General features: G+C 42.5%; 1 protein-coding gene across 3 annotated transcripts in view; it reads left to right on the forward strand.

The window, feature by feature from the left end:
- The window catches only part of LOC141272718 (arf-GAP with SH3 domain, ANK repeat and PH domain-containing protein 1-like), a 215,171-nt gene that overhangs the window by 32,609 nt on the left and 166,515 nt on the right, over positions 1-16,047 (forward strand). The gene's annotated exons all lie outside the window — the stretch shown is intronic.

Consider the following 16,047-nt stretch of genomic DNA (forward strand, 5'->3'; position numbering starts at 1 on the left):
GTAGAGGAAAGGGAAGATATGGTTAGTACTGTGCTCGGGGACTTCCCTCGGTCTTGGACTCAAGTCAATGGTGCAGTTGTGGTACCCGTACTCACCTTCCTCCAACCAGCATCCCAAGCACCTACGGAGCAACAGGTAGAGCTGGAAGAACAGCCGGTCCAGGAGGCAGAAGACTCCACACAAGCAGAACAGGAGGATCAACCCTCTGCTTATAGTGAGCCTGCCGTACCCCTAGTGAGACAAAGAGCCGGTAGACAGCTGCCCAGTTTACCCTTGACAGCTCCTACACCCTGTAGTTCAGGGCCAGACAGTCAGCTCCGTAGGTCCACTAGGGCCACTAGAGGCCAGTTACCCGCACGCTGGAGGATTTGAAGTGTATAAATTGTTTTATTTATGTTTATCTGTGTATTGTTGCTTGTGTATAATTTTGTGTTTCCAGTTATTTTTAGGAATCCTTGGTGGATCTACCGGGAATCCTTGTACAATTAGTTGGAGCGTAACCCAGGATGGACTAGAGACTGTTAAGGACTCGGGGTAGGACAGACCCCTACCTGGTTGCGTCTCCCTGTTTTGGTGAAATGGACACCTTGCTTTCTTCAAAGACTGCACCCGGTTACGGACATGCCGTAACCATCTTTATATGTTTTTCTTATTGTATTATTATTGTTTTTACCTTGTTATGTTTTTCTAAAATATGTTTAGTCCCGGAGTACTAAATTTTACTAGGGGGGAATGTGGCACCCCAGGGGTCTGGTTTCCACAGTAATGTAATGTTATGTCTGAGAGCAGGTGGGAGGTCCTTTGGTCAGGGATCCTGTGCATGCCACACCTCCTGCCCAGTCTTGGGAGGGGAAGAACTTCCCCTATATAAACCCGGGGCTGAAGCAGGGTTAGCAGTCAAGGAGAGTAGAGACAAGAAACAGCAGAAGCAATACTACTATGAGTCAGGGGCTGGCAGCTGCAGAGCTCGCCCTGACTGAGAAGCTTTCTTACCGGACCCGGCGTCCGAGGCTGTGGGGACTAACTCTTACCCAGCAGCAGAAGCCGACCGGCAGGGGATTTCAGGTCCTCAGGCCCAGAAACCCGAAGGCATGGTCACACGCGTGGGACCAGCACCGCCATCGTGGAGCGGAAGCCATTAGAAGGCCCCGAGTCACCGGCCATACGGGTGAGCACCACACGGTACACTCAGGGACGTGGGCTACTTATATCCGCTTCTAGCAAGGTAGCCAGAAGAGTACAGTCAGTTTGGAAGGCCTACAACTCCGCCTGGCCAGGGGAGATCCCATCTGCTCAAGGACTGACCAGGCCCCGTTCACTAGCAAGTACTCCGGGAGGGTCTATCGTTGTTACCAGTAAAGACCCTGAATTACACCGCACCGTCTCTGAGTGGTTCCTGCTACCCCCATCATCCACATCTGCTGCCCTGAGGCCATACCCCTCCCGTTGGGGGTTATACCATCTACGCTGCACCATCCATCCACCGGCCTCAGCGGACTGTCCTGCAGCGGCAGCTCCATAGCTGCATTCAACGGGTGGCGTAGTCGTCCTGCATCTACCGCTGTTACATCGCCGCTCAGTTTGACTCCCTGGGCACGGACCGGGTCACCGCCACGAGACTACAACCCTCAAGAGATCCGGCTCCGGGTAAGCTCCCGCGTGCGCAACGCAGCGCGACACAGGCCCAGGGGCGCGTCATAAGCATTTGGGAAAGTTATGAAGTGTCCTATAAATGTCTGTCCTATTCCTGATCTAAGGATCTCGGCTTTTATTTGAGATGAATCTGTGCTGCACTTTATGTACATGCTCAGTAGTGAGGCAGGGCTGTGGAGTCAGAGTTCATTTTGGTGGAGTCTGAGTTGGTATAAAATGGACTGACTCCGACTCCTAAAATATATAATAAATTGGGTACAGTACTACAATGCAGTATGTGCTGTAAAGGTTTTCATAAGAATTTGGGAAAGTTATGAAATGTCCTATAAATGTCTGTTCTATTCCTGATCTAAGGGTCTCGGCTTTTAGTTGAAATGAATCTGTGCTGCATTTTATGTACATGCTCAGTAGTGAGGCAGGGCTGTGGAGTCAAGAGTCCATTTTGGTGAAGTTGGAGTCGGTATAAAATGGACTGACTCCGACTCCTAAAATATATAATACATTTGGGAAAGTTCTGAAATGTCCTATAAATGTCTGTTCTATTCCTGATCTAAGGATCTAGGCTTTTAGTTGAGATGAATCTGTTTCACTTTATGTACACGCTCAGTAGTGAGGCAGGGCTGTGGAGTCGTAGAGTCAGTCGGTGGTTTGGCTTACTGACTCCACAGCCCTGAATGAAAAGTCATGTTTTTTTCTTTTTGTTCCTATCTGGTGTGCCAGTTCTGTGAAATCTACGGTAGAAGCTATATATAAATTAGGCTGAAAGTGACTAGGGGGCTTGTCAATGCACTTGGAGGAAGCTATCCTAGTACCCTGGCACGCCCCCAGTGCACTTCCAGCCTGATTTGCATATGACTTCTATGTCAGATTTCTTCTTACTCACACACCAGATCTGTCCAAAAAAATAATCTTATTTAAACTGTGAACCAGTGCCTTGAAACCCCTAGACTACTTACATATGTAAAAACATGCTGACAGGTTCCCTTTAATGATAAACTACTATGCTAATTTCAGTCAGGTAATGGCAGCAGCCAGCCGCCCACATTACACATTTATTTTAGTAGCATTAAATTTACTCCTAAACACATATACTGCTCAGTATTCCACTATATTAACGAAACCCTACTCTGTGACACCAGGTGACAGATTTGCATGCAAATATAATGTATCTAAACATGCTGTCAATGTGTCATGAATAATGTCTCCATCTGCGCCTGTTCATTGGAGATTGTGCCTTTTCCTCCCACAACCAACTGTTATAGCTTCTTATTGTATATTTGTAAGAGGAGCGTGAGCTGAGCTTGGTTGGGGAATGTGGATTTATTATTAAAACAGCCATAAAATAACACTATCAAAGGTAATGTCCAATGGAACCAGTGGCGAGCGGAGATCAGGAAGGAGCGGTGGCGTAACTTGAAGCTCATGGGCCCCAATGCAAAAGCTCCAACGGGGCCCCAATTATTGCAAGTCTTTAATAGTAATAGTCTTTTCATATGGGCCAAATGGACTTTTTGGGCCCCTTAAATTCCAGTGCCTGGGTGTGATTGCAGCCCCTATTTTAGATACTCCCTAGGGAATGAGTAAAACTAAGTAGAGTATGTTCCTATACCATCTATTCCATTCTGTGATTCAATGTACTATGTAATATATATGGGCTAATTTTTGGGACTACCTATTGCCGATTCGGCTTCACTGGGATGCAACAATACACATGAGTTCTTCCTGCAGTATTTTGGGACAATATATTGTTATTTGCAGTTATTCTTCATTTGATGTGTTCTCTCTTGTTTCCTACATGGTGGTTATGGAAATATTATGGAATCATAACTCATATTCAGTAATAATTACCAATCTCTGGAGATGGGATTTTACACTAACACATTTTGCAAAGGAATTGGTATGTACACAAAATTAGTCATGTGTTTGCTCCACAATTGGCATCAAAAAGCCAAGGAAAAATCATGAATTTCTGCTATGGATTTGCAGTTTGAACTGCTGTGGCTGCCATACTTCTCGACAGTGCAAGTCGTGTTTACACAGGATGATGCACTGCTGAGAACCGTGATTTTTTTTTTATCCAATAAACAAGCATTTTGCTCGTTCATTGGGTGGTCAATGGTCTGTTTACACGGCAAGATATTTGTGAAATTAGATTTTTAACAATTCCCATTCACGATTATCTTGCAGTGCAAACACAGCTTAAGTCCACAACTGTGAGAAAAGCTCTATCAAACAATCAAACACAAGAAGGTCCTCTGTCTGTGATATCCATATGCCTCTTATCCATACACTTTCCTTGAAAATATATCTATAGGATGCCCCAGTAAAGAAAAGCTGGATAATTGTGACCACCACAAGACAGTGACATTATTTTGGCTTGATGTAAACATGATCCAGCCCCACTAAAAGAAGAGCCGGGAATACCAGGAGGTAAGGAGATCGTCCAGCGGTCACAGATTACTGACCTGGCCGATGGGCTGGAGTCCTGCGAATCGATTCTCCCACCTCTACTAAGGACCCTCTTTTGCCTACACCTTATGTAATGTTCCATCTTACTATTTTAGAGCCTTGTGGTGGGTGCAATTCAACACTCCAGCTTTTCTTTACTGAGGCATCCTATAGATATATACTTGGGAGGTATGGATATGGGATATATGGAAATCATAGAGAGCAGACCCTCCTTGTATTTTTTAAACCTGCTCTTGCTTTTGTGGTCTTAGTGAAATTATTTGTTACACAGTCGCCCATTTACTTGCCGGTGTGGGTTCAGTCACTGCTCTGCATAGCGGCGGCTGTAACCGCGCCCCCGGCACTGACTGACACCTGCATTAGGACTGGCTGTCAGTCAGTGCTGGGGGCACGGCTACAACCGCCACTCCATAGGTGACTAAACCCACGCCAGAGCCACCCCCTTGACTGAAACCAGAACACTGCCGGGAGGAATAAAGTTAATTTTCTCCCCGCAGCGTTCAGCTACGTGCAGGTGCCGGGTAGGTTAGTAACGCTATTAACATGCAGATTAACCCCATATCTGCAGGTTAATAGCGTTTTTTTCTGGTGACAGGTTCACTTTAAGAAAATGGCATAATATATTTGTTGCAGCCTGCTATACATGTTTGACACAATGTTTTCTTGTACACCCATGTTTTGCATCCAATATGTGATACACATTTTTACTATTCCTCTTCTTCCCTTCTAGTTTGTTAAACCACATTTTTACATTAATACCAATAATTTGAAGTGTTTATAGACCTGAAATTGACCGATACCCTCATATATTCCATTTTTTTGCAACAGAACTGTGCTGCAATTTGCAAAGTAAATCTCCCTATTATGTTCCCTAGAACTTATTTCATGAGTATTTTTGTTTACTACGTGGAGTTTTCAGCATCTGCAATTCTTGGCAAGGGTGTCTATGAGGTTAGTGGGGTAGTTTTTCATTTATTTATATATTTTTTTATTTGTAGAATGAAAAGCATTTTTTTCTACATAAAGGAATTTTGGAAATCATATGATCAGTCATGTTATTGCCATGATACAGTGATACAGGCAGGAAACAGCCCAATCTGTTATAATACACAGTTCCCCTGAGAACATTTTTTTCCCTACCATTTCTTTAAGGAGGTCTGCTCCTTTCCTGTTTGCAGTATAAGGCCACAGAACCACTATCAGTATTTGATCAGTATTCGGTCAGTATTTTTTCTCTGAGCCAAAACCAGGTGAGGAACAATCAGAGAAAAGGAAATACAAACAAGTCACCAATTCTGCATTTATCACCCACTCCTGGTTTTGGCTCCCACTCCTGAGAAAAAATACTGACCGAATACTGATAGTGGGGCCGTGGCCTAAATGTGGCCATATATATCCAAAAGCTGCGAGCCAAACATTCATTTAGGCAACAGCTTTTCTTCCCGTCTCATACACATGCATGCTCAATTTTTCCAAGTGTAGATGTGTTTTAAATGGAGATAGGGGAATAAGATGCTGCCGGACTCCTCTGGGGGTGGCATATCTCTGTTGAGAGCAAAGGATCAGGCATATTGAAATCGAACATGCCTGATCCTTATTTTCCCCATCATAGGCCAATCAAGCTTCAAATACATAGTGAGCGGTTGTTTGGCATTTCAATGGATATGGCAACCTTTGGTGACATTTATAAAAGACACATTAAAGCTGGTAGACGAGCCAGCATTACAAATGTGATTGGAAATCCAGAATAAGTTGAAATTCTCCATATTTTACTGTGATTTGGAATGATTTTCTTGGTTTAATAATGTTCCATTTGTAGAAAAAGAAATCAATCATCACTTGTGTGATTGTAGTAATAATAACAGAAGAGGAACTGTTTTACGCAAATCCAATACATTTCCAAACCATTAAAAAGATTTCCATTGTCAGAAGTGATTACTTTGTTACCATGGACACAATGATTATTACCCCTACGGCTTGTAATTGGTTACATCGGCCAAATTATAGGTGCACCTATGGCACAACAGACAGCTGTGTAATGTGGGTACTGTATGGTACAGGAGCTCGGTACATTCACTCAAGAGTCCAAACGTACAAGGTTTCTGCTGAAAGGCAAAAATGGCTCCGAGTAAACACTTTCTATTCACGCTGCGTCTGACTTGTTTGCTTTTTCGTATTGATAGTTCTAAAGATTTTTTTTTCAGTTTACAAGAGTCATTACAAGCAATAAAGGAGTGTGCGAAAATCCACTGACATTGTCATACAATTCATTTTGCCTGAACGTAGAAAACAGGAAAATCCCTCTGTATACCGGTATGAGTAGTCTGGTAGGGCAGGATGCATAACAGCAATGTGACGCTTGTCAATGTGTGTAATTCTCCAATAAGCATAATTCTCCAATGTGCATGTCCTCTCTGGAAACACTTCTGCATATGCATGTAATGGTGCAAGAGTCCAACTTCCTATTCGGAAAGCCCCGTTCATCCGCTTCATCTCATGTCTACTTCTGATTTAGCAGAATTCTATTATTGTAACATGCCATATTAGGTGATTGTCCAGACATCTCGAATAGAACTTCTTTATTTAGAGGGGTGCAGCATAACATAAAAACTCGCTATACTTACCTCTCAGACCAACAAGTTTCGCCTTCACAGGCTTCCTCAGGGGACTGTAGCCACACACCCCTGAGGAAGCCTTGTTGGGGTAGCTCTACTGCTCTTTTAATATGCAGTAGGAATCCATCTAATTAGCAGCAATAAGAACACCTAATGAGTACAGTGTATACACAGGCTGCAGCAGTGGTACTGGGTGTACATATTGTACATATATATACACTGCTCACAAAAATAAAGGGAACACTCACATAACACATCCTAGATCTGAATGAATGAAATATTCTCATTGAATACTTTGTTCTGTACAAAGTTGAATGTGCTGACAACAAAATCACACAAAAATCATCGATGGAAATCAAATTTATTAACCAATGGAGGCCTGGATTTGGAGTCTCCCCCAAAATTAAAGTGGAAAAACACACTACAGGCTGATCCAGCTTTGATGTAATGTCCTTAAAACAAGTCAAAATGAGGCTCAGTATTGTGTGTGGCCTCCACGTGCCTGTATGACCTCCCTACAACGTCTAGGGCATGCTCCTGATGAGGTTGCAGATGGTCTCCTGTGGGATCTCCTCCCAGACCTGGACTAAAGCATCCGCCAACTCCTGGACAGTCTGTGGTGCAACGTGACGTTGGTGGATGGAGCGAGACATGATGGCCCAGATGTGCTCAATCGGATTCAGGTCGGGGGAACGGGTGGGCCAGTCCATAGCTTCAATGCCTTCATCTTGCAGGAACTGCTGACACACTCCAGCCACATGAGGTCTGGCATTGTCCTGCATTATGAGGAACCCAGGGCCGACCGCACCAGCATATGGTCTCACAAGGGGTCTGAGGATCTCATCTCGGTACCTAATGACAGTCAGGCTACCTCTGGCGAGCACATGGAGGGCTGTGCGGCAGTCCAAAGAAATGCCACCCCACACCATTACTGACCCACTGCCAAACCGGTCATGCTGAAGGATATTGCAGGCTGCAGATTGCTCTCCACGGCGTCTCCAGACTCTGTCACGTCTGTCACATGTGCTCAGTGTGAACCTGCTTTCATCTGTGAAGAGCACAGGGTGCCAGTGGCGACTTTGCCAATCCTGGTGTTCTGTGGCAAATGCCAAGCGTCCTGCACGGTGTTGGGCTGTGAGCGCAACCCCCATCTGTGGACGTCGGGCCCTCATACCACCCTCATGGAGTCAGTTTCTAACCGATTGTGCAGACACATGCACATTTGTGGCCTGCTGGAGGTCATTTTGCAGGGCTCTGGCAGTGCTCCTCCTGTTCCGCCTTGCACAAAGGCGGAGGTAGCGGTCCTGCTGCTGGGTTGCTGCCCTCCTACGGGCCCCTCCACGTCTCCTGGTGTACTGGCCTGTCTACTGGTATCGCCTCCAGCCTCTGGACACTACGCTGACAGACACAGCAAACCTTCTTGCCACAGCTCGCATTGATGTGCCATCCTGGATGAGCTGCACTACCTGAGCAAATTGTGTGGGTTGTAGAGTCCGTCTCATGCTACCACGAGTGTGAAAGCACAACCAACATTCAAAAGTGACCACAACATCAGCCAGAAAGCATTGGTACTGAGATGTGGTCTGTGGTCCCCACCTGCAGAACCACTCCTTTATTGAGGGTGTCTTGATAATTGCCAATAATTTCCATCTATTGTCTATTCCATTTGCACAACAGCAAGTGAAATTGATTGTCAATCAGTGTTGCTTCCTAAGTGGACAGTTTGATTTCACAGAAGTTTGATTTACTTGGAGTTATATTCTGTTGTTTAAGTATTCCCTTTATTTTTTTGAGCAGTGTGTATGTGTATATATATATATATATATATATATATATGTGTGTGTGTGTATATATATATATATATATATATATATAATATAGGAATTAGTTGCTATGAAATCTGATACCTGTGTAGGCCAGCATATAAATGAAGTAGATGGGACACATGCTGCAATAATTTTAACATTTATTATATCTTTTGACCTATTTTAATAATATCTAAGTAAAAGTTATTATATTTTTACATCCCTTAATTTGGGATCTAGTTGCTCCTAGGAGCAATTTGGTGTTGTGGATAAAATTATCCCTTATGCGATGTATGCTCTTTCTTTGGTGTTATTGACTCCAACACACACCCTTATCAAAAACAGCAAGAGAAAATCGCTAGTCTTGATGATTCGGGGCCACTGTTTCTCTAGCAGGCCCGTAGAGAATGAATGGAACGGCGGTCAAGGATGAGTGCTGCCTCTTCATTCAGACTAGGGACAGTAGTTCTCCATTCTGGCGATCAGTGGGGAGTTTGAGGTGGGAGCCCCATTGGTCCAGACTTAATGGTTTAACCTGTCGATAAGTGATAACTTCGTTCCACCAGAATGCCGCTTAAAGTTGCACACGGCACCATGACTTGCACTGTTCTCTATGCCAGTGTAGCCTTCATATCGGTGGTGCCAGTGACTAATGCCTTTTTCATATTTAAAAATAACTCCTCTGTATTTGCTTTTTATCATTTGGCTCTGTAATGAGATGTTCCCAGCATTTTATCCTTGTCTAAAGAAATGAATGGGATTCGAATGTTGCTGTTTCAGACCCTGACCCTGAACCCTTGTCGTCTTTTGTGAACCGCTGTTCTTGTCTTTCATTTATATACATCTGATAGATACAAAGCTGGTGGAATTGAGAATAATTGTGTGCCTGAATCCTGCAGCTTTCACCTCTTTGCTGATTCTGTGCCAAAGTCGTGAAGGCAGGGTAATACAATCTGCTGCTAACAGGAGCGTAATAGAATGTATCACCTATATTATTTTACTAATTTAAAACATATTCTGCTTTCTGTTTCTAGTTTTTAGTTTCTATATTTTGTATTGATTTATACAGAAGCTATGAGAAAACGTAAAAAGAGCCATATTTCATTGAATGTGGTGAAATGGAGGTAGCCTTCTCTAGCATTACTTCTGGAGGCTTCTGTAGTGAAGCTGTACTGGCGCTTATGGAAAAATTAATATGTAAATCCTATGTATAAAGCTATTTCAAGCAGGGTGAAATCTAGACAAGTTCCCTCATTACAGCTGCAGTGTTTTAGAGGAAAGAAAATGAGCAGGCGACAGAAGTGGTGTCCGCTGAACTCCTCTTTCTGGCTTCTTTACACCCAACTCTGCTTTTTTACCATAACCCCAGGACCACCTAATAGGCACAGGTCTTCTATGCCTCTTTGAAAAGCTGATCCTGCGTTCATTACTTAAGGTGTGATTATTTAATCAATGAGGTCCAAGAGCCTGTTTACAGTGCCCAATTGCGGCCATTAAACAACCACTGATCGACTACATATAAGCCAAGTGTTGGTCATTTGCTAACCTGTTCAGACAGGGCGACCACACTTCCATATATGATTGTTAATATGATCGTTCTGCATGCATTAAAATATTATTGTTGTCTCCAGCACATATCTCGTGTGCTGCCAAGGACAATTATTTTTCAGTAAGCTTAAAAACAATTTCACCCAACAAACAAACATTTAGTTAATTTCCGATTAGCGCCCGGTGAAAATGCAACATAAAAACCCGATTTCATCATTGGCATTTTATCCTTCGAATCAACTATTGTCTTGTCTTTCTATCTGTGCTAGGGGATTTTGCGACAAATTCACCAGAATGGCACACAATGTTTGATTATTTGGTGCAAATGTAAAGATGCTTATTGTAGCTCTTGCTTTTTTTTAAGTAAAATGTCACACAGCCAGTTTCTTACTGTGGTGCCGAGGCCCAACAAGTAGAATTGACTCTAGGGGACCACACTAAGGCTACATTCAAATACAGTACAGACCAAAAGTTTGGACACACCTTCTCATTTAAAGATTTTTCTGTATTTTTATGACCATGAAAATTGTACATTCACACTGAAGGCATCAAAACTATGAATTAACACATGTGGAATTATATACTTAACAAAAAAGTGTGAAACAACTGAAAATATGTCTTATATTCTAGGTTCTTCAAAGTAGTCACCGGAAATGGTCTTCCAACAATCTTGAAGGAGTTCCCAGAGATGCTTAGCACTTGTTGGCCCTTTTGCCTTCACTCTGCGGTCCAGCTCACCCCAAACCATCTCGATTGGGTTCAGGTCTGGTGACTGTGGAGGCCAGGTCATTTGGCGTAGCACCCCATCACTCTCCTTCTTGGTCAAATAGCCCTAACACAGACTGGAGGTGTGTTTGGAGTCATTGTGCTGTTGAAAGTAAATGATGGTCCAACTAAACACAAACTGGATGGAATAGCATGCCGCTGCAAGATGCTGTGGTAGCCATGCTGGTTCAGTATGCCTTCAATTTTGAATAAATCCCCAACAGTGTCACCAGCAAAGCACCCCCACACCATCACACCTCCTCCTCCATGCTTCACGGTGGGAACCAGGCATGTAGAGTCCATCAGTTCACCTTTTCTGCGTCGCACAAAGGCACAGTGGTTGGAACCAAAGATCTCAAATTTGGACTCATCAGACCAAAGCACAGATTTCCACTGGTCTAATGTCCATTCCTTGTGTTCTTTAGCCCAAACAAGTCTCTTCTGCTTGTTGCCTGTCCTTAGCAGTGGTTTCCTAGCAGCTATTTTACCATGAAGGCCTGCTGCACAAAGTCTCCTCTGAACAGTTGTTGTAGAGATGTGTCTGCTGCTAGAACTCTGTGTGGCATTGACCTGGTCTCTAATCTGAGCTGCTGTTAACCTGCGATTTCTGAGGCTGGTGACTCGGATAAACTTATCCTCAGAAGCAGAGGTGACCCTTGGTCTTCCTTTCCTGGGGCAGTCCTCATGTGAGCCAGTTTCTTTGTAGCGCTTGATGGTTTTTGCAACTGCACTTGGGGAAACTTCAAAGTTTTCCCAATTTTTCGGACTGACTAACCTTCATTTCTTAAAGTAATGATGGTCACTCGTTTTTCTTTACTTAGCTGCTTTTTCTCATGCCATAATGCAAATTCTAACAGTCTATTCAGTAGGACTATCAGCTGTGTATCCACCAGACTTCTGCACAACACAACTGATGGTCCCAACCCCATTTATAAGTCAAGAAATCCCACTTATTAAACCTGACAGGGCACACCTGTGAAGTGAAAACCATTTCCGGTGACTACCTCTTGAAGCTCATCAAGAGAATGCCAAGAGTGTGCAAAGCAGTCATCAAAGCAAAAGGTGGCTACTTTGAAGAACCTAGAATATAAGACATATTTTCAGTTGTTTCACACTTTTTTGTTAAGTATATAATTCCACATGTGTTAATTCATAGTTTTGATGCCTTCAGTGTGAATGTACAATTTTCATAGGTCATGAAAATACAGAAAAATCTTTAAATGAAAAAGTGTGTCCAAACTTTTGGTCTGTACTGTATATCTGTTAGGTTTTATCCCTATTAGAGCGGAGCATTGACTGTAAAATACAGGCGGCTCCTGCATATTTAGTGTACCAACACCATAAGTATGATGTGCAATTGTGCTGGTTTACATTTAAGGATTCCTGTGGTGAAAAGTTATTGCCTATCCATAAGTGGTACTCCAACCGCTGGGACCCACACATGTTGGAAGAACATGGGTTTTTGATCCCTAAAGGGCCATTTTTATCTAGGTCTTATGTTTGGCCGCCACTTAATTTTGCCTCTATGGGGCTGCCAAAAAAGCTGAGAGCAGCACAGCCATAATAAGGAATGAATGGGCAGTGGTCAAACATGATGCCCCATTCTGTCCCAGCAATTGGACCCCCACGAATCAATAAGTTATCACTTATCTAGTGAATACTTGAGAAATTTCACAAGAGTACCCCTTTAAATTCATTTACCACTGTGTTATAGTGTGTCATAGGAAAGGGAGGGGTTAAAATTCCAAGTATTTAGAGGGAACATCAGAGCTTTCTCATGTCCCACAAACCGTCTCCTAGTTTTTATCCCACGTTTTATACTTTTAAAGGAAAAAAAAAGCCTCTATCGTTTGTTTTCTGTTTCATTGCTATAAAATCATTTATCTAATTTGGCCAGGAATATGCAGATCAATGGGCGACTAGTCGAGGGAACGGTTTCTTTACCCTGACTTATCATTCCTCTAATCATGTTATCACCACATGAGGAAGCTGTCAGGTACTCTATAATCTCTAATGGAAATAAAAAAATCTTCTTATTGATAGCTGATAGAACAAGTGATCCCCATACACAGCACAATGCACTACACCAAGACCAATATGCTAATAATACCACACACAAGGGAGAAATACCTCCAACCATGACCAGACCACATTTTCCCACCACATAGTGACCAAATAAAACCACATACAAGGGAGAAATACCACTACACCTCATTTTGACTTGTTTTAAGGACATTACATCAAAGCTGGATCAGCCTGTAGTGTGTTTTTCCACTTTAATTTTAGGGGTGACTCCAAACCCAGGCCTCCATGGGTTAATAAATTTGATTTCCATTGATGATTTTTGTGTGATTTTGTTGTCAGCACATTCAACTTTGTACAGAACTAAGTATTCAATGAGAATATTTCATTCATTCAGATGTAGGATGTGTTATTGGCATGTTCCCTTTACTTTTTTGAGCAATGTACTTTATACTGGTGGTTGAATATTCTTGAACAGGTGGACTGTTAGCCAAAAATAAAGTCTTTTGTTGGGGTCTGGAGGACTGTGTTTCCTACCACAAACCCCAGTAGTTTTGTATCCTAGATGGTTGACAGCTCTTGGCCCAACCTTTTGTGAATCTGTGGGTCTTAGGAAGGCTACTCCTCCAACACAGGATATACCACCTAGGCATTTGTGCAGTTGCACCAGCCACTTGCTTTTTGATGACTTGATGTCTCCAGATATCATTGTGTCTATTAAACCACCTTCTTACTCAATAATTACTCTGACCTACTACTGCTGCTTTCTTAGACTGTACAGGCCACAAAGATTCGTATTTTAGACAGAAAGGTGCCCCTGACGAGTGTGTGGCCTGGTCAACACCCTTCCAGTCCAAAGTCTATTATACAGGTCTCCACCTTTTTAACATGAAAAAACTCTAGCTTGTAGTAACACCACAAAAACAGTAATTAACAGTATCTTCCCCTCATGCTATTAGGTTTATCTTGCACTCTTCTTTAATTGAAGGATGGGAATTACTAGAGAATCTGGAAACATTGCATTGTCCCTCTGGTATGGCCACCTATATAAAAGTACCCTGGCTTTTTATAATCACATAACTCGCTGTGGAATTTATACATGTCACTTCTTTAATATCATCACTGATGTTCTGAAGAAACAGCCATGTAACCATATGTGATGACCAAGTTTTTATTTTTCAGGTTGCTCAAAAAATAGCTACGGTCTCAATTTTTAGAGCATTGTTATAATGAAATATTTAAGCTTGCAGAAGTGCCTTATTTTGCTGGATCTACACTTATATTTTTGCAATACATTTCCTTCTTTCATAACTTCCCTCTTTTAATGGACTAAGGAGGGGAGGAAGTGATGGTCAGTGTGAAGTAATACTGCTTAACACATTAGTTATAGTTCATATTTTGTTTTTCTGAACTAGTGACAGGAGAGTATTAGATATTTACCTATTTAGTTGTTACTCTATTCTGCTGGTATAAAGGTGTGCTCCCATGTGGTGAAAATTAAGTGGATTTTCCATGAGTTTTTTCTACAGAAATTTTTTTCTTTTTCAGGATTTGTACAGTGCATGAAGTTGAAAAATATCCATAACGTTAGTTGAGCCGTGCTGCAGATTTGGAATCTGCAGCATATTAATTTATAATGTGGATGTTAAAGGGGTTGTCTGGTCTTCTGCGAAAAGTGTCCAGTCATTCTGTGACTGCAGACTTGTGAATCCTTTCAGCACACGCATCGTACACCGTCGGGATTCTCTGATTTTGCCGGTCATAATGGGCGGTCATGTGACCGCAAGTAGATGATTTGCATATGTGCGGTCACATGCAAACTTGATGTGCTTGGCTTAACTCAGTACAAGTGAATTGAGCAAAGCTGAGCACGACTAGTCGGAATGTGGCCGAAAGTATGCAAATCACTTACTTGCAGTCATGTGACTGCCCACTCTCGCCTACAATACCAAAGAATCCTGACAGCGTGCGAGCTGTGAGACTAGACAACCGCATTAATATTTATTTCACAGTTTGCAGCATTTTCACAACAATATTTAGTGGTAAATATACTTGCGAAATGCTAAGTGAAACTGTACCGTAAAGGGAGATTTACCCAATTCTTAACTACGAAAGTAAATACAAGGCTCCAAACTTCTAGTACTAATAATCTGATTGTTATTTACACTGCATGTACAGAAGTATGGGGACACAGCTCTTAATCATTAAATTCAAGGTTTTCATTCAGTCCCCTTACCACAGGTGTATAAAATCCAGCCCCGCGTCAGGCAGTCTGCCTTTACTAGCATTCGTAAAAGAATCCCTTTTTCTAAAGAGCTCACTGATACCAAGCTTGGTCCTGTAACAGGATGCCAGCGTTGTAACAAGTCGGTTCAGGAAATCTTTCCTTCTAATTATTCCACGATGAGCTATCAGTGGTGTTATCAAAAGGTGGAAAGGTTTAGCAACTTAATCATGAAAAACTGTGGGCTGAGATCTTTATTGCATGGGTTTCTAGTGCTGAGCAGCTGCATTCGAGAGAGATGTAAAGCCCTCTGCCACTGGACTATTGCGCAGTGGAAACGTGTTCTGTGGAATGACCAATCATACCGGCTGGCAGTATGATGCACAAGTCTGTGTTTGGCCAATAACGAAGAACATTACCTGCCTTACTGCGTTTTGCCAACTGTGAAACTTTATGGGGAACTTTCTGAAGAATAATGCTATGGGGTCATTTTTTGGGAGTGGCCTTACATGGCATGGTTTGGTGAGTTTCATGTGGCCTTCACAGAGCCTTGGCCTTGTCTGGATTAAAAACTTTTGGGATGAACTAGAACAGATATTGTGAGCCAGGTACTCTCGTCCAACATCGGTGTCTGACCTCACAAATGTTCTTCATGATGAGTGGGAGTAAAGTCACACATTGCTACTTCAAAATCTAATAACAAGCCTTCCTAAAAGCATGAAAGCTATTATAGCTGCAAAGGGGGTGACAAGTCCATATTAATGGCTATGGATTTAGAATGGGATGTTAAAAAAAAAAAATGCTCATTTAGGTGTCCCAATACTTTTGTCCAGAGTGCACAATAAAAGAGCAAGGCATAAAAGATATACCATGAGCTCAGTTGTAGACCTTGGATGTAGGTAAATCTGCAAGTCTGTGACCAGGCAGATGATGGTGCCAGACTGCT

This window comes from Phyllobates terribilis, unplaced genomic scaffold (assembly GCF_046119375.1).
Source record: "Phyllobates terribilis strain yellow unplaced genomic scaffold, ASM4611937v1 Scaffold_5__5_contigs__length_657084704, whole genome shotgun sequence".
NCBI lineage: Eukaryota > Metazoa > Chordata > Amphibia > Anura > Dendrobatidae > Phyllobates > Phyllobates terribilis.